Raw genomic sequence first — 25,065 nt, forward strand, 5'->3', positions numbered from 1 at the left:
TAAGACATCTAGATGATATTTTATATTCAATCATTTGTGAAATTTAAATGACTTCTATTCAGTATATACATAAAATAAAATTAGAATAAGAATAAAAAATAATACTCTATGCCAAATAAAATACTTCAGATCTAAATAAAGCAGGTGTTTATACCTAAAGGTTCCTTTCCTTCAATTAGTTTAGATGCAGATCCCTCCACATCTGTGCTTTATTTGGTTCTTGACTTAAAAGTAACTGGTGTCGCATTCCAGGTCCATCACAATCTGAGCTAGAAAGACAATATGGCAAAAGACAAGACACATATAAATAAAAGTCTCAGAATAAAATATTTAAAAGGATAGTTTACTTTTCTGCCACCATTACTCCATGTGTTTTAAATCCATTTAAATTTCTGTTGAACACTAAAGCAGATATTTTGAAGAATGTTAGAAACTATTGACATCCATATTTGAACCAAATTTCTTTTAAAAAAAATATATGAGTTTGTGTTCAATGGAACAAAAAAAATCTAACTATTTTGAAACAAGTGGAGGATGCCAAAGATGCCATTATTTTCATTTTTGGGTGAACTGTCCCTTCAATTCAAGTGTCACGCATTACTCATAAAAACTGATGTATCGCTTGAGGAAAACTAAATCAAGTACCTCCTGTGAGCAAGCAGAATCATCATGCCATTGTATTCAGCCAACTGACCCAGCCGAGGCTCGAACCAGCAACCTTCTCGCTGTGAGGTGACAGCAGTACCTACTGTGCCACTGCGTCGCTAATGGAAGAAGAAAAAGAGGTTGTACATGAAACTCCTCAACAAATCTGTGAACAACTTGACATTTCAAAATCTAATCAAAATGAGGAAGACATCAACATTACCTTGAATAATCAAGTGAGGAGAGATTGGTAGCATCAGTTTTTCAACATCAATTGCTGTAGCTGCAAAAAAGATAAATATAATAAGAGTAAAATAAGACTTAACATTTAATAATCTAAATCTATGGTACAACCATACCAATCTGTACGGGGTTCAAATAAATTTGTATACAAATCATTCCCTACACCTGAACACCAAAAATAAAATGTACAATTAATGATACACTATACAATAAGCTCATTAACCAGTGAGAAATAGACGATTAATATGAATTATGTTAAAATTAACGTTAGCTTAAAAGACATTTTTTATTATCAGCTCAATTTAATAAAACAGTTAGACTTGTTTCATTGTGAGTTTAGTTTGAATAACTAACTTACAGTTAACAAATTTAACCATAATTATAATTTAGTCATAATGACCACATGAAGATCAGAGCTTACCTTAATCTTAAACGTTTAACTTTTCATGGTGACTTTGCCTTCATCTCAGTGTTGTGCTGAAATAGAGAATTCATTAATGCAGTTAACCCCAAGTAAAAGTTACGTTCTTTTTAGGTAACGTTACTATGGTCAAAAACTCACTCAAGATAAACTCACTGTAAGTTACGTTATCTAATACCTCGCAATCACTACAAACACGGTCTGGCGTCGAATAACGTGACATACCTACAACTAAAGTAACTTGGTTAATTATTTTAAATTACACACACACTACACGGAAATATACACAAAACAATCATTTAACGAACAGAATTTGACTTTTAAACACTTACCGAGGATGAATTCACTGAAAGAAAAGGCGACAGGTGGATTTCAAATTAGAAGAGCCGTTGCTTGCCTGGTGAATCTTGACTCGAGTCGGCTCGGTTCTATGAATCGGCTCCTTAGAACAGTAAAGAGTCGAATCCGCCTAAAACCGATTCCTTTTTGTATATTATTGTAAGACACAACAATGAATCATTACTATTTCGTTATACTGCTCGGCCACACACATTTATACACATATTGCTGAATGTGCTTGTGAACACGTGTGATAAAATAATTCCCGAGCAAACGGTTCAATCTGATTCGGTGTCGTTTGAGTGCTGAACCGAACCAGTGCAAACGTGATATTGATGAAATAGTAATATTGGTTTTTTTTTTCACTTTACCAGTGAAAATATTACATATATCTGACTTTACCAATAAGAATAAGGTTCGCTTGAAGTGTTTTGTGAATTAATATTTTTTTCTCCCAGAGTTCATTTCACAACAAGCAACTATAATGGCGGATGAGAAAAGCCAGATCATATCATAAATATTGCGTTTAATATGTCACGAAATGAAGTTTTAACAGTTTTTCATGCAATAATGTAGTTCTTCCAAACTCAAATCTGTGGTTTGTTTTTAGATATAATGTCTAATTTTAAGTGTGCTTTGCAGATAGGGGAGATTCTGACCTCCAGGGGTTGACGGCGCTCCATCACTCATGTATCCGGCAAACCTCATGCTTTAATCGGCCTAGACATTATTGAGACATGCCCCTGTCTTCGATGACTAGATAATAAATGTGTTATGAAATAAAGTTTTAACTGTTTTTCATGCGAGAATGTAGTTGTTTTTAACTCAAGTTTGTGGTTTATTTATTAAGATGAAAATGCGGAGATATGTGACCTCTACGGTGGCCCATATGGGTGCCCAATATTCTTGAATCCGCTTAAGCTGACTTTGAAATCATTTTGTGTGTTTAACAGTCTTTGGTTACGTGAATCAATTATTTTTGTTCCAATTTACGTTTTGGTTTAGCACAAAGTTATGTTTATTAAATATTTAATATTTCCATGTTACCTTATAAAATGAAGGTGCAGTGCACCCAAAAATGGAAAACCAGGGGACAGTTTAATGCACTGAACAGTCTGAAGAAACTGGTTAGGTTATTTACTTCACAAAATAATTTGTCTAAAAATAAATAAACATAATAATCATAATATATAGTGTGTGTGGAGTTGTTCTTGGTAATTTGCAGTACTGTATTTAGATGCACAGTAACTGATTTTTCCCAAAATTCATTATAAAATCTACAGTAACATACTGTTAACCATGTTCACAGTATAGAAAAGTTGAAAATACATTATTATACTGTGAAAACAACAATATATACAGTAACAAACTGTGCACAGCTTATACAGTAAAAAACTGTTGAGAAATGCAGTATAATACTGTGAAAACAACAGAAATCGTTTACAGTGTGCCTCTTAACAGTAACTTACCTGTACATGTGTTTTACAGTAGCAGGACTCTACTGCAATTTCATTTTACAGTAAAATAGCCTTACCGCAACTTCTTCTTAAGATAAAATGCCCTTTAAAACACTTAATATTACAGTATGACAGTTTTACAGTACTTTTACAGTTATTTATTTACAGTTCACACCATCTGTACAAAACCAAACCAATGACTTTTTTTCATGAACTGTCTCATTTTCGTGTTCAACTACAGTAGCAGTATTTAATCACTTTGATTACAGTAGAATACCACAAATTCCTAATATGCAGTAAGTTACTGTAAAACTTTTAAAATGGCCCACAATGCAGCGCATATTACAGTAGTGAACTGTAAATAATGCAAGTGGTATTTTACTGGGCTTTTTTACAGTAAATAAATAACTGTAAGATTGTGGGAAAGTCTAACAGTGAGACTGCGTCTCATTTGCAGGTCTCTTTGGATAAAAGCATCAGCGTGTAGAATAAGCTCCAATGTTGTCTTCATGACTAATAGACTTGCATCAAGACTAAAAGTCTGGTTAGGCATGACTAATTTCTAAATGTAAAAGAATTAAGCTATCAGAGGGACAAATTAAGACGTTTGATACGATGACATGTTTGATATATTGAATTAGAACCAATTAAGATGAGCTTTAATAGGTTTGTTAGACTCTCGCGCGTGGTAACAAGGTTATATGGAGTCACAGTACACGCACCGGTTAAGTGTATTGGAAGAGATGCTGGAGATGAAAGTTGAAGTGTCAGATTCCCGTGGGAAGAAGCCTGTGGATCCACCAGCGAAGGTTTTTCCCCAGATCTGCGTGTCTTCAAAGGTCACTCACTGCATGGCTCTGTACTCATAAAAGAGACAAGACACAGATAAAAGAGCAACTGATTAAATTAGAAGCAGGGGAAGACAGAACCAGCTGTGATGATAAATGAACTTTCATTAGTCTAGTTTTTACATTAACTGGGAAGAGGGCGAGATGTGCCTGGCTGTAGGGGCGTCTTTGTCCTTGTCTTATTATGTTTTCTTTCGCCGATGTGGTTCAGAGAGAAAAGACGGAGATGAGAGAAAGAAGAAAAGACTGAATTTCAAATGTGAGCCTACAGAGGAGTAGGAGTCGTCCCAATCCGTCTGCTATAAGCCCAGAGTGAATTTTTGATCATGGACTCGGTTAATCAGGATGGGCTCAGAGAGATGAAGCCTTCTAAGACTGAAACCCATTCCAAGACAGAGGACAGATTTAGTTCGTCACTAAAATAAAATAAAAAAAGCTTTCCAAGAGTCTTTCCAACAAAACTAGCAGCATCTCTGGAAATCTGAAAAACAAAATGAGGAGAGTATGCTAATTTATTTCAAGTTTCTTTGTTCAACATCATTTGGGAAATATTTTAAATTAAAAATAATAATAATTTATTTTGACTTCAACTGTATTTTTCATTAATAATCGACATGTTATTACAAGTTTTTCAGATCTGTTCTATCTGTTTACCTATTTATTTAAAGAAACTACAGATTCTACATTAGTCTAACAGATATTCGCCTGCACTTGTTGCTCTTTTGTTTGTCTGCACTCTTATATTGTATTTTCACGGTAACATATTGGTAGCAATGTTGCCAGTGTAGGCCAGCTAGTGAGTGCTGTGCAGGTAAACCTCACTCCTCTGACCTCTAAAGGTTCTCTAGCGACAGATATAGACAGCGACAGATGCTAGAGGCCATGGTCTTTAGCCTCCTTGTTAGAGCAACCGACTCCCATGCGGAAGGTCGCCGGTTCGATTCCAGCTTGGAGTGGGTTGGGCGGTGTAGGACCGGCGGTGTTACACCAGCAAGCAAAGACTCTAGAATACACAAGACATGTCACTCGTATAGTTTTAAATGGGAAAAAATGTTTCTCATAGAAAACTGTCAAGTTTGGTGAAGTAAAAATTATGGTTTGGGGTTACATTCAGTATGGGGGCGTGCGAGAGATCTGCAGAGTGGATGGCAACATCATCAGCCTGAGATAAAGATATTTGTGCTGCTCATTACATTACAAACCACAGGAGAGGGAAAATTCTTCAGCAGGATAGCGCTCCTTCTCATACTTCAGCCTCCACATCAAAGCTCCTGAAAACAAAGTAGGTCAAGGTGCTCCAGTATTGGCCAGCCCAGTCACCAGAAATGAACATTATAGAGCATGTCTGGGGTAAGATGATAGAGAAGGCATTGAAGATGAATCCAAAGAATCTTGATGACTTTATTAATAAGTGATTTGAGTCATTGCAGAGATGTATGGATGCAGTCCTCCAAGCTCATGGGTGTCATTCACAAGTTGATTCTGTTTCACTACAGCATGACTTTATATTCTATACTGTACATTATTTCTGTTAAGCGACAAAACTTTTGTCTAAGCAAAGTCAGAATGTCCTAATTAAACAGTTAAAAATCAAGACATGATCATATTTTATTTGGATGAAATAAGTGTAACCTAGAGGCCTTTGCCTTTCATATAAGCCACTTCCGATATCAAATGATCAACTAGAAGTCAAGTTATTATTTGTTGCTCCTAAAACCAGGATTGGCGACAAGACTTTTGTCAGTAAGTATATAAATATTATGATAAGATGTATAAATTTCACATAACATTAAATTATGAATGCTTTTTAACACTGTAAATATCAATGTTTTATATATTCAATAATAATAACAATAACAAGCTTATTTATACACAGCTAATAATAATTATATTTATTTTCATTGTTATTGTTGTTGTTATAGTGAATAATAATAATAATATCAATGATAATAACAACTATTATTATTATTATTATTATTTTTATATTAGCTTATTAAAAAAAATATTTAATTGTAAAAATTTAGCACCATTTTTTTTTGTTTTCAGATCATTCAGAAGGTGATGATTCACACGTGTCAATTAGTTAATTTATATAGCTTTATTTTACATGCATATACAAAACACATCTTCTCACTCCACCCTCTTATTCCAAAGTCAATCACATTATGTCATTAGTTAGACGACAACTCAATAGATTTAGTTTCAATTATTTTTAAATAATCCATACAGAGCAGTGAGCAAACCGAATACTAGAAGAAAAAGGGTTTCAAAACTCGAGCTTTGACCTTGACATTGACACATACAGAACATCTGATCTGGGATTACAGCAGCGCTGCGGACAACTTAGAATGCCCAGGTGGACACTTGACCTTTTCACTGAAATCGCATAGTTAGCAGGTCACTTGTCTAAGGTCATGGATGGAATACACATTTGCTCACGATCTCCCAACTGGCCTAAATAAACTTTTTAAGATGCTCCATGCAGTCGATGGCCTTCAAGCCGATGATCAATCTGTACGCCTTCACACCCTCACACAAACACAATACGTTCTGTCTATTCCAGTAATGCCATTACATTTGTTCTGATAGCGTGCTTTTATTTTTCCGTGCACGCATTCATTGTGTTTCCTGAAGGAATCAATACAGCCGAATAATAGATCTTTCTTGCAAGCTGCTTTGGTAAGACAACATCCTCTAAGGAAGGAATTTACATTTTAATAATATGCACTGCTGGGTTTGAGAAAGAAGTTGTATTTGTGTGCTCTGGGCATGATTTTAAACGCTACTGTTTTTATGCAACGATACGCCGGCAACTGTAACCTAAAACTGTAAAGACTTGAAGCCGCACTTGATTTGAGGAACTGTGAATAAGCTCACATGCTGCGCACATCCAGTAGGAATCTGTCAAGGATTCACGCTGAGCCTTCCGGGGCCGGGACATGAAAAAAGTGCCCTGTTGTCTTATAAACTTGAACGCTGAAGCGTCTTTGAACTAAAGGCTAAAAGATGAACTTTGCAGCCTCTGCAGCGGCGCATTTACAGCAGAGAGAAAGATTCGCTGGCTCAAACTCAAGGCAGAAGATTCCTTAAAAGGGACTTTTCATTTTATCTACAAGTCCAAAGGGTCATTTTTTATTTTCCAACTTTCCAGTGGAGAAAAAAAAAAAGCCAAGACAAAGATAAAGTGTTATGTGGTAGAATGTGGAAAAGAAGAAACTGAAACTCTCTCTTGTAAGCTAATCTGTGTGCTTTTAGCTGCTCTTTCTCGAAAGGGAACCAACATTTTTTGGCTCTGTATAAATGCATAAATGAGCATGGCTTAGATCATTTCTTCTTTATTACATACAAACAGCTCTGTAAATAAATGATTAGGAATCCATTTTAAAGTAATATTTTTTAAGTGAAATGTTCAGTTGTGTAAAACTTTCCATGGGAATTATTGGCAATATATTAGAATTAATAGGAAAATATAGGAATTAACAAGGAATAAACTGGGAGCTTAAAAACATGCAGATTAACATATAACTGCAAACCTAATCAAAATAGCTTAAAATAAACGCTGAAGAATAATCTGGGTTAAAACCACCACAACCACATTTAAAGCAATTTCAGTAAAATGTCTATGTTAATGATAAACATAAGAGATTTCTTTTAAAACCTTTTTTTTAAATTTTAAACTGTCCAAACTTTTGACTCTTATTATACTGTACATGGGCGAGTGGGTAGCGCTGTCGCCTCACGGCAACAAGGTTGCTGGTTCGAGTTCCGGCAGGGCCAGTTGGCATTTCTGTGTGGAGTTTGCATGTTCTCACCGTGTTGGCGTGGGTTTCCTCCGAGTGCTCCGGTTTCACCCACAGTCTAAAGACATGCGGAATAGGTGAATTGGGTAAGTTAAATTATGTGTAGTGTATGTGTGTGAATGAGAGTGTATGGGTGATTTCCAGTGATGGGTTGCAACTGTAAGGACATCTGCTGCGTTAAACGTATGCTGGATAAGTTGGCGATTCATTCCACTGTGGCGACCCCTGATTAATAAACGGACTAAGCCAAAAAGAAAATGAATGAATGAATGTATAGAGAATAGATACGGTTATAGCTAGTGCCAGACAGAATCTGCCAACATTTTTTGCTATTTCTGCAGAGAATTAGTAAAAAATCAGCGGATTTATGCAGAATGATTTTAGGAAAATCACAACTAAAAACTTATTATATGAACTAAAAAATAATAATTTTTTTTATTTAATATAATGTTTACGATGCAAATCAAATTAGACCCATTTATTTAGTAAACAAATCAAGTCTCGCATTTAATAAATCTACTAAATGACAGAACATATTACTGTACAAACTGTACTGTAATTAAATCATATGAACATTTTAATACTACTATTATTATATGGCAATACTATGAGTGAAATTAACTTAAAAACTGAATAAATATAAATGTACACATTTACACAAGTAAATACACAGACTTAATTATGGGTTAAAAATCTGCAGATTTCTGCGCACGCAGATTCTGAGTGTTATAGTCATCATCTGAAGTAGATTAAAATTTAATAAAAGGTGTCAATCATATTGATGGGTATGAGTAAAACTCTTTTGAACCATTTCAATTAAATGTTCCAGTTAATTCCAGTGGAATAAATCCCAAATAAAGTTTAACTGGAAGGTTTCCAGAAATTTCCAGCAAATGTTGAAACCTTAAATAAACTACTAATAATATGTCTTCAAAATTAAACAAAACAAACAAAAAAATAGAATCTTATTATTTAGAGAATTTGTTTGCAAAACAATGGCAATAAATAAAATATTGAATGTTTTCAGACATTTAATATTAATATACAAGCAAAAGAAGTCAGCAGGGGCAATTTTAGGATTTTCATTTTAAGAGGGCTCAGCTCTTTATAGGGTTAAAAAATTAGACATTTTAGGCTTATTATAAGCTTCGTATTACATTTATAAGTCATAATTTAGAAATGTGTCTAATATGGTAGGGTTGTAAGCTAAACTAGCAGTATTCCACTGTACTGTATAGGCGGGCACAGCCATTTGAGTTCTGAATGAGTCAAACGGGTTCAACACACCTGTTTACTGTAGTACAAACACCATTTTGTACATTCAAGTACATTTTTGTTTCCATGTATTAAATAAATAAAACTTCCTTTTTTCTAATTAATAATAATAATAATAACAATAATAATAATAATAATAATAATAATAATAATAATAATAATAGTGCTGTCACCTCACAGCAAGATGGTCGCTGGTTCGAGCCTCTGCTCAGTTGGCATTTCTGTGTGAAGTTTGCATGTTCTCCCTGCGTAAAAACTTGTTGGATAAGTTGGCGGTTCATTCCGCTGTGGTGACCCCGGATTAATAAAGGGACTAAGCCGACAAGAAAATGAATGAATTAATTATTATTATTATTATTATTTAGAAAAAAAGGCAGTTTTATTTATTAAACGGCATAATGAAATGGCCAATTAATTGGCATAAATGTAAGTATATATTTTTAAACCTACAAACTAATTCACATATTTCACGATCTGAATCATAATAATAAATAATAAATATGTTTTTAATACAAGACAACACATGATGTTTCCATCTCTGTCCGTGACTCTAACAGTTCAAATCAGTACATTTACTAAGTGGTTCTGTCACTGTTTAATCCTTACTGTGTACGACTGTATGATATATAATTAATGCCACATGCACTGCAATGTTTCTACATTGGTAGTAAATAAAAACAGATAAATCTTCGTTAAGAGTTAAATTTTTTGCTGGAGGAAACAGCTGTGATTATGAGGTGAACATACAGTAGATGGGACAGTAGATAGGAAACCCAATTGCTCCTCTATGACATTGGGGTACAAGTGACACAAGTGTTTCTATAGCAAAGAACTGCAAATAAGCAGATATTACAACAATTCAGCAATAAACACACACCTTGTTCTCTCGCTCTGCACAGCTGTGGTTTGCTGATCAAATGAAAAACAAAAGACAGAGAGGAGCCGAATTCGCCATTCTCATATCAATTATAAAGGGGACTGAGGCGATAAGTTAGTGTACAGTTTATGAGCTAATCGCAAAAGTTTTTGGAGGGCTGAGTAGAAAAAGGCCAAGCAATGCCCATGGAAGTTAGTCTAAAAAATATTACATTCACATCTAATTAAAGAAGTCGGTGCATACTAGGGTTGTAACAATATACCGGTATGACGGTCTACCACGATTTGAACGTGCACGATTATCATACCATGAACAATTGCATATCAACGGTTTTAACCCTTAAAGACTGAGACAGCCGCCCGCGGCTAAAAATAAGTATTGCTCTTAAATGTTTAATAACTTTTGATCCGCTGATCCGATTCATACAATTCAAAGATTGGCATAAAGAAGAGAATCTCAGCTTTCAGTGATACAGTGCTGTATTACATAACATTCGCGGACTTTCAGAGGTTCCGGAATCAGTGCTTTTACGTCATCAAAATTTGACAATGCTGATTTGACAAAGAAACGCTCGTCACTGTGTCTCTGGACAAACCAGACATGATATATTGATGCATTGTCCCTCCTCCATGCCCAGATTGGTTCAAACTCGCTAAATCACAACCAATAAGCATAGGTTTCGCTTTTGTTTGTGGAGCAACAATGAGCTTTTTGAACAACACGGAATAAGAGATAGGCATACATTCAAAACGCAAAAAAAAAGTTTTGCATGAAATAATTCTCATACTAAGTACTTTTGCATGCACAGCAGCACAGAAACATGACAAAACAGAGACACAGCAAAGACGAACTGCTGCTCTTGCTGTTTTCAAAAGACGCAAATGAAGGTGCAGCTGTTTGTCTGCATTGCAGACAACCATATCCAAATCCATATCCACAGACAACCATATCCATGCTGGCATATAAAACCTGAGGATGTTCCATATTGAATCTAGTTTCGTTATGTAACTATTTATAGTATAGTAAATATTTATATCTATTTTTTTACTGAGGATTTGCACCATGTTTATTTGGACTTTGACACATTATTTATTATTTTATTATTTTTTTATTTGTTCATTGTAAGTGGTGTTGTTTATAGTAACTAAAAATATATTATTTGGAAAAAGTCAAATTTGCTTCACTGTTCTATTATTTTGTAACATTTGTAACATAGCGTATACCGCGAAACCGTCAAACCGTGGTATTGTTTTAGACGATTATCATACCGTAAAAAATTCATACCGTTACAACCCTAGTGCATACAGTTTCCATCATTTAAATGGTTTAAATCAGTGGTTCTCAAACTGTGGTACATGTACCACTAGCTGGCTTACTTCTAGTGGTACGCGGAGAAATCACCAAGTAATGAAAGAAAAAATTAATGCAATTTTAATCATTTGATGTGCTCGATAACACCGATGTGATCAGCATTGGCTGTTCTCTAAAGCCTTCCATCAACACACTGTGCTTAAAATGTTTAGTGTATCGCATCATCAGCTGCTGAAAATCAATCCAAAAATGCAGAACTATAGAAAGAGGTGCGTGGCGCTTGCAGAGCAGATACACGCTAAAGCAGTGGTCCCCAACCCTCGTGCCACAGACCAGCACCGGTCTATAGATCAATTAGAACTGGGCCCCAAAAGATTTTTTAATTATTTACGTTTTATTTATTATCTGAGTCTGATCGATAATTTATTTTGAAAAATCTTTCATTTAGAAATATTACTGTATTCTCTAGTTACCTCTCAGTCACTTGAGCATCAAAATTTAACCCACAGGCTAGCAAAATTAGTAGAAACTGCAGCACGACGCACTTGCGTATTCCAGGCGTACCCGGTTGAAAACATCTTAACTTTACAGAATGCCGCTCCGCGAGTCATGTGGTCAAGTTGTCAAATTGTACAAATATGAATATGCCTCGTTTTAGAACTGTGCAGTGCAGTGCTGCTTAATTTGGCTTACTTTATTTCAATACTGGTCATTTTGGTGGTACTTTTTTTTTTTTGAGGTGGTACTTGGTGAAAAAAGTTTGAGAACCTCTGGTTTAAATAATTCACTTTTACAAATATAATTTACACAGAACTGACATGAATATTCATCACATGCAACAAGTTACTCGACAAATCAACAACTGAAACTGCACACACACAAAAAAGGGAAATGTTCAAACAATGCAACAAAGATTCTTCATGCACCAGTGCAAGCTGGGAAGAGGACGAATGGGACTGAATCACAAAGCAAAACAAAACAAAGATGCAGACCGGAAGAGCAAACACTGTCAGCACTGCGGAACAACCCGTGTCCACTACAATGCCGGATGAAAAAAACACATCTGAGTCAGACAAATAGCTCTAGATGATGACCTGTAATGGAAAGCTTCAGACAGCAGTAAACACAGATTTCCCTCAGGAAGCATCACCTCTTTGGCTAAGAGCTTTTGGGACTTCCAGACTCAGACAAACAAAGCACAGGCCAGTCGTAATACACAACAAATTGGCTGTATTGGTAAAAGATGGCTTTTGTAAATGGCTGTAACATTATGGACTTTTTCGGAAGCTGGAAAAAAGACCAGGGAATGCCTCATTTGGCATCCTAAGCATTCATTTATTCGCTAATAAATTACATTAATGTAAGTTAACTAAAAGCCAAAAAGCATCTCTAATAGGTGAAAAAAGTTATATGATGTGGCACATTTTCTTAAAACGCCCTTCAAAATGTGGCATGAGGACATTGTTATGGTTCTGACTGAATAGTTTTGGTTTTGAATCATATATTCATTCATTAGGCTTAGTCTTTTTTTTAGAGGTCTTCACAGCGGAATGAACCACCAACTATTTCGGCATATTTTTTACGCAGAGGATGCCCTTCCAGCATTTACACACTACGGCTAATTTAGTTTATTTAATTCACCTATAGCGCATGTGTTTGGACTGTGGGGAAAACCCACGCCGTCGCCAACACAGAAAGAACATGCAAACTCCACACAGAAATGTCAACTGGCCCAGCCCGGACTTGAATCAGCGACCTTCTTGCTGTGAGGCCACAGTGTTAACCGCTGAGCCATGGTGACACCCTGAATCATATATACTGATACATAATATAATCATATATAATCTGACCAGTTTTTTTGTGTCTACATTTTTTATATATACATCAAAAACGTATTTCTCATTTATGAACTTTTTTTTTATCTAATACAATGATGGAATAACAAATTGGGGATGTTTTTTTTTTGGATTCAAAACACTAAACAGCTGACAAAAAAAGAGCACGTGATTGGTTGAAGAAGTGTTACTAGGGGAACATTTTTTACTCGCTTCTCAGAGAAAGCTAACGGTTAAGTCCAAAATTCATACTTTTCCAATTTTAGGGATTTTTACTTGACAAATAAGCATCATCTGGCTAAAAATGACACAAGTGGCCAAAAAAAAAAAAAAAAAAAAAACTGTACCAAATGTGACATTTCGGCAAAACATTCGGTTCGCAGATCACAAAATTTAAAATTAAACATTAAGTATTAACATATAGTAGCCAATTTATCAACACCTGGAAATGTTGCCAGAACCTCAGAAATATAGGCTGTATGTCATATAATAAATATTCTTAAAGGGTCATATTTATATATAAATGTTTAAGAAATTTTGAAATAAAGCATAAACATATGACATATTTGATTCCTCCGCATCCCACTAGAAGAAAGCCAGCTTACCAGTGGTACATGTACCACAGCTTGAGAACCACTGTTCTAGATTGAACAACATCTATTAGCTCAGAAGAGTTTATACATCCATTTCTGGTCAATTCCCGACTTTAAAAACACATGAGGCAAGCAGAATGTTAACTTTTAGTATAAAAAAGTAAGTGTAAGAAAGAAGTAGCCAAAATATTCTGAAGTGAGCATTCAATGAGGATTTTACAGTCTCATCATGTGGTACGTCTGAATTAATTCATACCAATTATATTCATACTAAACAGAACATACTTTATCTCAATCATGTAGGCAGTGGTGGTGCTAGTTTAAATGGCACCCTGGGTGAACCACCCCAATACACGCCCACTATTCGCAGGGAAATAATAGGCAAATAGACTTTTTATAACTCCCATTGGATCACATGTACTTTTCTCAAACAAACAATTCAGACTTATTTATTATTATAAATAAATACAATTATTATTAATATTATTATACAATTACTATTCTATTCTTCTATTCAATTATCCAGACACAACTAAAATTATATGCTAAGATCACTTAAGAAATATTTTGCATGAATATTATGACAATTCTATAGAAAACAAATAATATACATGTTTTTTAGAATTATCTGTTGGTCTGGACTGACTCATGGCCAAAAATTCTTAAAAGTCTTAACTCCCTGACTCTTTATCTCTCCTCTCTGCGTTGGTCAATTGGTGCTTTTGAAAACACTCTCGGTTGGATTTAGGAAAGTGGGTGGGCACTGGTCAATCAGTGTTTTTGAAAACACTATTGGTTGGGTTTAGGGAAAGAGATAGGTGGTTCAGTCAGTCAGTCAGTGAGTCAATCAACAGCAGCCTCTGGTGGATTTACGCGAGAAGAGCAGTCGCTAACAGCACTCCCGTGAGTAATTTGACATCTCAAAAAGTGTACACACTGCCTTTGGTGGATTCGCAAAAACAAAAACTGCAAATAAAAAAAAACTGGGACGTACTTGGTGCTCAACAGAAATGCATATAGGGGTACATTTTCAGAATGAGCCTAGGTTGCGTTTTTAAAAAGCAATGCAAACTAAAAATATAATTATTTTATCCTCTTTTTATTTTTAAGTGATGAAAAATATCGTTATTAACCTGCTGATCAGTGTACTACAAAGATGTGTAGTAAACTCAGTTCCATCTAAACAAATTACTAACCTGCTTTACTGACAAAATGCTCATGAAATGACCATAATTAAATCACACAGCCCAACAATCATGAAGTTTAAATTCAAATGTTATGCACTCTATTAGTTCTACAGTACTTATATTTGGTTTGAATAAACCCAGTATTTTATAGAGTGCATCAACTCAGACAGTACTCTTTTTCAGATGCACTAATGATTAAAACATTGTAGCTTAGTGAGGACTTCCAATTGAGCCTTATGGTGGCACACAAGACAGAAAGAAAGTTCTCAAGTACTGATGTCCACTGAGCAAGGCATTATTAGAAAGTTCAAGGACTGTAAAAAAAGACCGGCAGTGCAGGAAAGCTAAGAAAAATCCAAGGATCACCAGCAAAGCCATCCTGAATAATGGTATTAATGCTGCTGCTGTACCAACATTTCAATGCAGGCCTACATGGACACTGATCGCTTCTTCAAGACAAGCTCACCCAGCTTATCTGTCTTCTGGTCATCTGACAAGAATTGTTTGAACATGGTGCTGTGGCTTTTGTTTAAAAAAAATTTTATTCTGTGGTCAAGCATGGTGCTGTGAATGTAATGCTTTTGATTTGAGGCAATGGGCCAGGCAACCTTGTAAAACTAAATGAAATCATGAAATAAAAATAGGACTACATTAAGATTCTGGAGGGAAAAAAAAGATCAAATGGTCTGCAGAAAAAAAAAAACTTGGACTAGAGACGCAATGGGCCTTCCAAGAGGATAATGATCCAAAACACACAGAAAAAGTGGTCAAGAAATGGTTGGCAGGAAGCTATATCAATGTTTCGGAGTGACTGAGCCAGAGTCTGGACATAAATCCAGTTGAAAATTTGTGAAGAGAGATGGAGACCAGAGTGATGGTAAAAGGAGCCATCCAACTTCAAGGACTTGTTGATATGTGCCAAAAAATCAGCACTTCAAAGATCCAGTGAATAAAAATGTTAAAAACTCATTAAAAATAACATTTTTAAGCTGTGATGAAAAATAAAGGCTTTACCACTTTTTAATGATATTAAGTATAATTTTGGCAATTAAATGTTTTTTAAAACAGAAAAAAAGATGAACAATAAATAACAATATTAGGGCTGCAAAAACAAATCAATTAAATCAATAAAAAAACAATAAAAATCAATTACAAAAATTGTGCCAATGTATTTCATAACCGATTTGTGGTGTTGTGTGATGCAGGGATTTATTATAAAAAAATACAAACAAAAAAAAAAAACTTTGGGTGAGTGTGAGTGGAGTGAACACCCTCGGTCTCTCCCACGTACTGATGCTAGTAGAGTTCAGCGCCTCATAGAGATGGATGAGGAGAAAGGAGTTCAACAGCAGAGTAAATCACTAGAGTCCTACTTTTGTTTCATTTAATTTCATTTTCATTTGTTTACTTGTTATCCAGCTTGACAAGCATGACAAGCGTTAGTTCGTTAACCCTCAGATGGTTAGGTTGTAGATGGTGGTAGACGATGTTAAAATCTTGATGGTTCTGTGGGTCTTGACTTTCAAATTTGATCTTAATTTTGTATTTTCTATTGGGTTCAGGTCAGGTGATTGGCTGGGCCATTCTACAACTTGATTTTCTTTCTCTGAAAGCATTTGAGAGTTTCCTTGGCTGTGTTTTGGATCATTGTCCTGCTAAAATGTCCCCCCCTGCTTTCATCGTCATCATCCTAATAATGTAGATGTTGAACTGAAGCAGCTAATATTAAATTACAATGACAAAGAGCAGAGGGTTGCTGAAGAACTGAGAAATTTCAGCTGCTGTCTTGGCTTTTACTGCCTTTCTAAGCCTTACTTTCTACATGTGTTCAATCATTTTTCCCAGTGTCATTTTATTTTATTACGCATTTCCTAATTAGATTTGTTTTATTTGCATATTTAGATTCATTCGGTTTTTCACCGGGAACATCCGGTGAAAATTTCAACGGCACCTGAAAAATGGTGACAAGTTCAATAATTATTTTCCCTGCTGTACACCTATATCTTAGCATCTTTTGTCATCTTTTTGTGTTTTGTTGTTGTTGTTGTTATTATTATTATTATTATTATTATTATTATTATTAATAATTATTATTTAAAAATGTAATATTCATTAATAATATTTTTTTGCTTCTGCACTTTATAGCAAAAAAAGTCTCAATATTGTCCAGCTAAATATAGGCATGATGATAGGTTCTGCTTTTTGAGAGCGAGGACAGTGCCCAAGAAAATCCCATCAGAAATCGCTAACCAGAACTCATAGAAATAGCAAAGATATCAATGCATCTTCCAATTCCTGGTTGTATCCCAAAAAGTGACGCACACAGCACAGCACCTGGGGCCCAGTTGAGGCTATATATCCAAGGATATTGATTGCTCTTTCATGCAGAAGGTCTCAATAATGAAATGCCAAGAATAAAACGGAGAGGTGGATGCCTGAACTTCACATGCTGCTAAATGTTCACAGCACTGGTATGATCTAATTATCTTAGTGGAAAATTGTGCCTTTGGTTCCCGGTTTGCAGATTTACAGTGCGAAGTGTTGTGATTGATACAAGATCAGCAACACGTAAACACACTTGATAAAAAATTATATATATATATATATATATATATATATATATATATATATATATATATATATATATATATATATATATATATATATATATATATATATATTTTTTTTTTTTTTTTTTTTTTTTTTTTTTGCTAAAATGCATCAATTTTGGGCAAAAAAAAAATTTAAAATGCACTTGGCTGAAAACAATAACTGCTTTGTAATGATATTTTATTATTTTGATTTATATTGAAAATTAATTTAAGTCTAATCAAATAGCAACATTTTACTGAGAGTCAAATTTTGTTGTCTTTTTACTACTCATATTTCTGCCCATTTTCCTCCTTTAGGGGTAAACCAAAACTGCCACTTTGTGTCAATTATTTTCAGTTGCCGAAATTTCAGTGCATTCCTAAAAATATCCAATAGTTTTCATCACACTTCACCAGTTGAGTCATTACTTTAACAATGTGAACTTTGTGTATTACAAGCTTTCTAAAAGGCTCAGTTTAAATATGTAAATGAGCCATTGTTTTATTTATTATACACTCGTCTGCATACATTTCTAGCACAAAAGGATATTGAATCAAAACTGTTGTTTATTTATTTTCTTATTACTAATTTAATCATGTTTTATATTAATTTATGCATGTTTTACAGAGGGGTTTTTTGAAAATCTCATTTACTGTATATCACTTAATTACTGAGAAAATACTGCATATATATTTTAAGTTTTTTTTTCAGATTTAAATGCTGCATATAGAATAATGATTATGAATGAAAAGATCCCTCAGTAAAAACCTTCATAATTCATTCATTCATTTAGTTTCCATCAGCTTAAGGCTGATTTATATTTCTGCGTCGAGTGATCGGCGTGATTCAAGCAAGTAGCTAATTTTGGGATGTGGTGGAACAGGATATTGGCATCATGGATATGCAGCCGACAAATCTACAGCTCCTGCGTGATGCTATCATGTCAATATAGACCAAAATCTCTGAGGAATATTTCCAATACCTTGCTGAATCTTTGCCACGAAGGATTAAGGCAGTTCTGAAGGCAAAAGGTGGTCTAACCCGGTACTATTAAGGTGTACCTAATAAAATGGCCCATGTGTGTATATTAGAAATAGTGGTAAACTTTATTTGTTTCTCTTTTGAAAGTCGCTTTAGATTATGGATTTAGGCTAAAAAGTGTTTATGAATACATGTAAATTATTTTTAATGCTGGTTGAAAACCACAGCTCCAGACCAAGGGGGAAAACAACAAGAAACATTAATGTTTTTTATGGGTTTCTGTAGCAGTTATTGTTTCAGAATTTGTTTATCATATATAATTTATTCAGGGCATCAGCTAGATCTGCTAAAACCCGGTGTCAAACAAGCACTTTTAGCACCCTAATGACACCTAACATAAAATACTGTCTCTGGGCATGTCTGGGAATGAGGGCGAAGTGAGCCCGTAAATGAGATTTATGCCTTCAGTGCTGAATTCAGTCCCACTGTAATGTGTGTGAAGAGCCTCTGGAAGATTCTGATCACTGATGTCGACTCATGCTAATCACCTCGCCACTTTCTTATGTCGGTCAAGAGTTGCTTGTATGTTTGCCTCTAGTCGTAAGACAAGACACTAAAATCAGTTTTTCATGCACCTGTCAATTATAAAGGCATTTTGTGCTGTCACAGTGTTTTTGTTAAGGATTCACTTTTAAGTGTTTCTTTTGCTGCACTACAGTATACAATATCTTTATTAACTGCTTCTTGGCATTGAGCAAAAGTTTTATTAAGATTCATATTATGAAGGTTGGCAGCACAGTGGCTCAGTGGTTAGCACTGTCGCCTCACAGCAAGAAGATTGCTGTTTCGAGTCCCGGCTGGGCCAGTTAGTGTTTTTGTGTGGAGTTTGCATGTTCTCCATATGTTGGTGTGGGTTTCCTCCAGGTGCTCCAGTTTCCCTTACAGTCCAAAGACATGCGCTATAGATGAATTGAAACTAAATTAGCTGTAGTGTATAAGTGTGTGTGTTTGCAAATGTGTGTGTAAGGGTGTTCCCTAATTCTGGGTTGCTTCTGGAAGGGCATCCGCTGCGTAAAATATATGCTGGAATAGTTGGTGGTTCATTACGCTGTGGCGACCCCTGATAAATAAGGGATTTAAAAGCAGATGTATACTTCTGCGTCGAGTGCATGCATATGATCTGGGTTCAACTCTCACGTGGTCGCATAGCCCTCGCCGTGGCTGAAGCCAATGCTGATGCACACCTCCTAGAAAATGTAACTACATGTCGCAATGACGCATAGCACAAGCTCTGTGATTGTTCGGCTTGGATGCGTTAATGAGCGTGGGTGGTGCTGAGAGCCGCCAGCCTGATGGCACTAAAAAACTGAACTACACTGTTCCAGTTACTATGACCATTTATGTGAAGCTGCTTTGACACAATCTACATTGTAAAAGCGCTATACAAATGAAGCTGAATTCAATTGAATTGATAGAGAGTGTGTTTACAAGTGTCGAGTCCTGTGAAGGAGCTCCAGATGGAAAGTTTTGTTTTGTGTTTACCTTATGATTAAAGTTGTTGCACATCTGCCGGTTCCTGCCTCTGAATGAGGGAGTTTAGGGTGCTTTTACACCTAGACTTTTGTTTCCGAACCTGGCGCGTTTTTCCAATTAGTGCGGTTCGTTTGGCATACGTAATACCAGCAATTGCGATTGGACCCATGGCAAAACAATCGATCCGAGTTCACCTGAATGCGGTGATCTCGGCTCGATTGAAACAAACTCTGCAGCGGATCGATTGTAGTGAGAAAGCAAAACGATCAGAGCCCAGCTATATCACAATGTATTATGGATATGTAATAGGCATATATACGGCTATATGAAGAGAGAATTATGAGCAGCGCGGGATGTCATTCCTATCGGTAAATATGCGTTTCATGTCAAATATGAAAGTGAAAGCATGTTAACTATTAACGAGAGCTGTTTATCTATTTGGAAAACTGACCGACCTGGAGTCTTGGTTTATCTGTTATTTCTCTAATGTAAAGCCTATAATGCATAATTCTAGCTAAGGCTCTGTATGAGAAAGTCTTACCTCTGATTTATACTTGGTGATGATGTCTGTGGGTGTCACCATTTAAAATTAAAGCGCAGCTTTTCACTTATAATGTCTTTTTACTTATCATCATCAATTAAAATGAAGACGCATGACAGCTAAGCAGGAATCTGAAAACTAAACAGTGGAACTCAGAACAATGTGAGGAGAGTTTACTTGCAAGTTACTTGTTTTAGCTCTTTTGGTCCGTTTAGAAACTTTGCAGTGTGAAAGTGAACCGCACCAAGAAAAAAGTGCAACATTGTGACAATTTTAATCCCTGAACAAAACAGGTGTGAAAGCACTCATAGCTACTTATTTACTTTTATTCATTCATTCATTCATTTTCTTTTCGGCTTGGTCCTATTAATAATCAGGGGTCGCCACAACAAAATGAACCTCCAACTTATACAGCACGTTACACGCAGCGGAGGCTCTTCCAGCCCCAACCCAACACTGGGAAACATCAAATCTCTTGCACACACTCACATACACTACGGCCAATTTAGCTTATTCAATTCACCTATACCGCATGTCTTTGGACTGTGGGGGAAACAAGAGCACCCGGAGAAAACCCACGCGAACGCAGAGAGAACATGCAAACTCCACACAGAAACGCCAACTGAGCCAGCCGGGGCTCGAACCAGCAACCTTCTTGCTGTGAGGCGATTGTGCTAGCCACTGTGCCACCTATTTACTTTTACTTCATTGTAATTATTATACGAATATTCAATTGATAAATCCAAATAGGGAAAAACTAATTAGGATGACCCAGTTTCTGTTAATAAAAAATAACTTTCATAATGAGAAATACCAAAAGAAAAATTTCTCTGTAAGACACCAACGGACTAGGAAAAAAATGAATTCCTTTATTACTATATACTGCTGAATCATGGATGAGCAATTGCTTTATTTTGTGTCATAGAATAGGGTACAGTTCACTGTTGCAGACAAATGCAATATACGTGGTTGATTTCAGCTGCAAAGCAATTCACTTTGCTATATGTCCTTATAAAGGTGAAGACCAGAAACACATAGAAAACAATTCCTTTTGCTTTACAGTAGACATTTATACTCAAGCCAGCCTTGTCTAAAACCTCCAAAATGAAGCGAAAGCCTTTACTATTTATTCCATTCTGTCTTAAATATTAGAGCTCAAATGAGCTTTATAAGCAGGAATACTGAGAAGCCGAAGTATTGTACTCCACAGGCCAAAGGAATACAGATTAGGGAATTAAGTGCTCCCGGTCCAAAGCTCTGAGTCAGCAAGCCTGGACGGAGAACTGCTCATTTATTTCCTCACATAAATAATGAAAGAAAAGTCTTTCTCCCCGCAGAATAAATAGTTTAGTGGCATATACGCCGTTCGACGGCGCCTTTCTTGCTCGTTTTAATTCCATTACAGCCGTCGCTGAGAGAAGGACATGGCGTATGAGTTTAATTGGAGGCGAGCTGAGTGATGGGAGATCTGCTACTCTTAGCATTTCCCAAACACCTGCCGCCTCATTACGACTGCAGCACTGCAGGAGAATCAATCACCAAATAAGCCCGGTACACCTCGGAAATGAGCAGAGAGAGATGCAATAAAGCTACTGGAGTCTGGAAACACGAGGAGAAGGGTGTGTGTGGACACGAAAGCAGGCCTGGGTTTAGGGTGTAGCCTTGCAAAAAAAATTCAGAGTGAACAGTGATGTCTATTTTTAAGGAAAAAGGATGTCTGTTCTGCAAATTCCCATGATTGATTGTTGTTTAAGGTGGTGTATTATGCAAAAATCACATTTTAACACAGTTGTGTGGCAGCAGTGTTTAAATATAGCCAGCATCTGAAGATAAAAACAAATCTTGATTTTTTTTATAATCTAACTTCATAAAAACACTGTAGAACAGTTTGATTGAGATTCTCCCTTTGTAAATGTCATCAAAGGGGGGAAGCCACGCCCACTAGAAACAGTGTTCAAACAAGCAAAAAAGTTCCAAAATACCAGTAAATTCTGACATCATTAACCAGAAATGACCTATAAACGGCTGTGCTTGTATTTGTAAACATAAAAGGGGTCGGCCCTTTCTTAATGGGTTCACTTTTATTTTAAGCTTCAACATTCATGCAGCTGCTTTTTTTTTCCAGAGACATCCAAAGGCAGAAACAAGAACCGCAGATATTTGTTTACACACTTAACTACATTACAAATTCAGTAGAATTTACAACAATTCATTCATTACTACATTCACCGGCTGCTTCAACATAAAATAACGGACAAAAAATTACAGAAATAGCCTTAAATTGTAATTTCTGGTAAATTTCTATAATTCAGCCTCTGTTATTTCACAGTAAATATCTGTAATTTAACAGCTGTTATTATTTTATGGTTTTACGGTACCCTAGCTGCTGGAAATAAACCGTAAAATTACGATTTTTTTTTTACAGTGATTTTAATTTACCAGCATTACCAAGGCATCACTAACATCACTAAGGTTTTAATAGACAAAAACAAAAATATTTAAACAAAATATCTCATCTTTTTATTATAAAATAAACACAAGTGTTAAAGAGACTCTTAAACTTGATTGATAAAATGTTAGAAAGTGTGTGCCTCAAACTCTGAGCTATTAATGGAACTAACCATCATTATTCAAGCACACACTGCAGCATTACAAATTGTGCATGAAAAGTTGAATGACTACATTCCCCCTATGCTAAAAATCTTTCAGATGGGGAGCCAGTGACTAGAATGCACAAGAAAAGAAACCAAAAAGCCATTCTGGCCACATCCTTTTTTATTTACAATACCCTCACTACTGCTATTCCGCACTCATTTTCGCATCATGTGTTTTTATTCTGAAATGAAGTGACAAGCGAGAGCTTTGTGTTTGTCTGAGGTAATTAGTCTGCTGTTATTACTGAAATGTGTATATTCCATACAAAGTGTGAAGCAGATAGGTTAGTTCTAGCGCTCGGAAAAGTTCAGATGTTTTTCAACCAGTTGTACCTGGAAAATGCACGTGTGTGCCGCTTGCACACCATGTGCACATCGCTCTTTCCATTGGAAATGACAAACTCCAAGACTGCAGCTCGCCACAAGACGTTTGGCCATATGAGAAAAGGTCGTGCCCAACTGAGCCTGGTTTGTCTCGAGGTTTTATATCCTTCACTTTCGCCAACTGGTGAAGCTTTTTCCTCGCAGCTGTCGCTACTGGCTTGCATAGTTCGGGACTTGTAGAGCTGCGCATCGATGGATTGCTCTTCAGTGTTTGGACTCTCAGCAGTGAATATTAAAACACATGAACTGAACTAATCTAAACTGAACTTTAAATCTGAAAACTGGACTGACATTGTTTCAATTCACTGCAATCTTCTATGTGAAGCTGCTTTGACACAATCATTGTAAAAGTGCAATACAAATAAAGATGAGTTGAATTGAATATGTTTTGAAGAATTCCTTCTTCCACCCCTACTCCTCCTCCTTTCCTATATGGGTGGCACAGTGGCTAGCACTGTTGCCACACAGCAAAAACATCACTGATTCTAGTCCTTACCAAACCAACTGATGTTTCTGTGCTGAGTTTACACGTTCTCCCTGTGCTCATGTGGGTTTCCCTCGGGTTACAGCGGTTTCCTCCCACCATCCAAAACATGCAACTTATGTTAATTGAATAGTCAGCACCATAGACTTGCTCCTAGTATGTAGTTATCTCTTAAGAGCAATCACTATCTTATTTAGCTAGTACAGGTGAGTTCTCAAGATCTACCTGAGCTCAAACTCCCCTCGCGCCCTGCAAATGGTTGGAAGCCCCCAGCTCAAGGATTTTATGAGCTCAGGGCTCTTCCCTGAGACAGCATGCCAAACATGCTTTATAAATCAATCATCAGCTAAGTGTGAACTCTTGAAAACTATAGCGCTTCTTACCGAAACCACATACTGAACGTTTTTATTATCGATATTGACAATGGTGTTCGGTCAATAAATGTCGGTCTATTTTATCACCCAGCCCTAGTTGGGGGACCACAATATCAACAAGCATGACTTCTTTTTGGTTTATTTGGACCCAAGAAATGGAAGTAAACTAGCATGAGGCATGAGCACCCGTGTCTGGAAGACGTGCCATCTAAGCAATACCACAACCAATTCGAAAAAGAAAAAAAGTTGGAGTAAATGTGCTAAATCCCTTCAAAGGCCAGGTGAAAACGTCTGTGACACGACTACTTTGAAAATCGTGCGGTCTGAACTCTGCATTATATGTTATGCATGCACTAGTGCAAACACAAGCAATAAGTAACTGAGTGCAGCTTACTTAACAGCCACCGGTATCACTAAGAACAAGGGATTCAACATGTAGACATCAAAAAGTGAAGCATTTCTGCCTACCTCCTTCTTTTGTCAGACTAAAAGAAACCCTATTTTGAGAAAGATCTGATACTGTCATTCTACAAAGCCATCCAATGAAACCATCCTGCTGTATTACAAATGAAAGATGCCTTCTCTTAAATCAGTCTGCGTCCCTCTATCTGCGAATGTGACCAGATGCTCAAACGTCCTCCTGAGGGACTTCTGCCCCATTAGAGCTCAGATTGATATTGTCGGAGATGGC

General features: G+C 36.1%; 1 protein-coding gene across 1 annotated transcript in view; it reads right to left on the reverse strand.

Annotated features, from left to right (window-relative positions):
* Window positions 1-25,065, reverse strand: part of LOC100330501 (RALY RNA binding protein like) — a 490,398-nt gene that overhangs the window by 417,266 nt on the left and 48,067 nt on the right. Inside the window, exons 4-5 of the mRNA XM_073940982.1 lie at window positions 4,077-4,434; window positions 3,828-3,962 (exon numbers count right to left, since the gene is read on the reverse strand). The gene's annotated coding sequence lies outside the window, so the exon portion shown is untranslated. The remainder of the gene's footprint in view (window positions 1-3,827; window positions 3,963-4,076; window positions 4,435-25,065) is intronic.

Source organism: Danio rerio, chromosome 24, assembly GCF_049306965.1.
Source record: "Danio rerio strain Tuebingen ecotype United States chromosome 24, GRCz12tu, whole genome shotgun sequence".
NCBI lineage: Eukaryota > Metazoa > Chordata > Actinopteri > Cypriniformes > Danionidae > Danio > Danio rerio.